At 36.2% G+C, this 2,082-nt stretch overlaps 1 pseudogene; it reads left to right on the forward strand.

Annotated features, from left to right (window-relative positions):
• Positions 1-301: 301 nt before the first annotated feature.
• On the forward strand, positions 302-466 carry LOC115069547 (annotated as a pseudogene).
• The last annotated feature ends 1,616 nt before the right edge of the window (positions 467-2,082 follow it).

Below are 2,082 nucleotides of genomic sequence, written 5' to 3' on the forward strand. Positions count from 1 at the left end.
AATCACCATATGTCATGTAGATAAAGCTTAGGCAAAGACCAAATGTTCTCAGATAAATCTTGCATAGACATATACTATATTCCTTGATTTAGTTTTATGTATAATTTGTCAGTCGGTTGTTGGACTAATATGGTTCTTCCTGGTTTTTTAAAACTAGATAGGCGTTATTTATCTCGCACCTTGTCTGACCTTCCACCATGGTTTCCCCATTTAAGGTGCCCCATTTTTCTAATTTCTCCCTTAATAATACCTTTCTCCTATGGTCCCACTTCCCTTGAGCTCCTTCTTTCCCTTTATCCCCTAGTCTTCTGTATGTTTTGGCTAAGATCAAGTGTAGTATCTGTTCTTAGCAGTTTAATATTTTATTATTTTTATTTTATGAGTATAAGTGCATTACCTGCACATATGTAAGTGCGTCTGTGTCATGTATTACTCACAGAGGACAGAAGAGGGCATTGGATCCCATGGTACTGGGGAAAACAATGGTTGTTCGTTAACATGTGGGTGCTATTATCCAAACCCAGATCCTCTGCAAGAGCAATCAGTGTTCTTAACCACTGAGCCATCTTTCTAACCTCCATGCCTTCATGTTTGTAACTGGACCTGTGTCATGCTGAGGAAAGAAGGTGTTGGATCCCCTGGATCTGGAGTTACAAATGGTTGTTAACTGCCATGTGGGTGCTGGAATTCAAGCCTAGGACTTCGGCAAGAACAGCCAGTGCTCTTAACCACTGATCCATCTCTCCAGCCCACATTTAATACTTTCTCGATATACTGGGTAGTAGAAGCCACAGAGTAACTCATAGACAAGAACATGAACACATGTGTAAGCAGCCAGTAGTGTTCAGCATTCAGTATTGCTAAGTTATATTTGACAGACTAAATACATTAAATATTTTGAAGGTTGGAACACCAGTACTGGGAAAATAATGACAAGTTGATTCTGGAGGCTTGGTGTCCAGATTTTGCAAAACAAACAGTAAAGGCCTTATCTCCAAAGACCAAGCTTTTTAGAAAGACATTCTAACTTCAGCTTCTAGCCTCCACATGGGAGTTTGCACCCACCCATGCATGAACCACACAAACAAAACAAATAAAACACATAAATAAAAGCTTTACTTCTAACCTGATTTTGACATCAATACACAGGAAGAAATCAAAATTAAGAACACATTAAACGGTTTTCAGTGAAGATAGTATTCTTAAGGGTAAAACCCTAATGAAATAGTGAAAGACTGAGAAGACAGTTTCTGAAGATACCCTGGGGTGCGGCATCTTTACATTTTTTGGAGACAGGGCTAATTGAGAACACTCTGTTTTGATACAAACGCATTTCAGAAGGATGAAGAAAGAGAGCTGAGTGGTTAAGAATATTTGTGGCTCTTGTAGAGCAGCAGTGTTCTGTTTCCAGCAATCGTGCAATAGGTAACAATCATCCATAACTTCAGTTCCAGAGAAATTCAAAGCCCTGTTTTGCACTCCGTGAGTATTGCACACATGGTGAACTTACATGTAGGCAAAACACTTACACACATAAATTGAAAAGTAACTAAAAACTTAAAGTATAAAAGAGTAAGTTCGCTCTCTGTGCTTGATTTTTCAAAAGTAAAAAAAAAAAAATTCTGTCTTGAACAACATATGATTACGTTGTGTTTGTGGTAAATGTTCAGTCAGTGTTTGTAATGTGCAATGAGAAAAAGATATCAGAATGTGAATATATAAATAATCAATCTATAAAAATAAAATGCACACTGTAATTATAAATATATGGGACAATCAGAAGTATAAAGCAAAGTGGCCAAGGCTATTAATACAAAAAATTATGAAGCAATTAGAAGCTAGAATTATAGCAGAGTGATGAAGTTAAGCTCTATAGGAAGAAAATACACTAATGCTAAAAGCAAATGAATTCAACTTTATATTAGATGTATCAAAACAATAAATAATTAGAAAATATATGCAAAATAAGTAGATTGTGGAAAACGTTCAGCAACTCTGGAAAAATGCAAAGATGTTAGTGACATAAAGGGTTTGGTAATGAGGTTAATTTCAAGTGTAATTGGAGTTCAGTAAGGAATAGAG

Source organism: Nannospalax galili, unplaced genomic scaffold (assembly GCF_000622305.1).
Source record: "Nannospalax galili isolate Female #2095 unplaced genomic scaffold, S.galili_v1.0 scaffold374, whole genome shotgun sequence".
In the NCBI taxonomy this organism is placed as follows: domain Eukaryota; kingdom Metazoa; phylum Chordata; class Mammalia; order Rodentia; family Spalacidae; genus Nannospalax; species Nannospalax galili.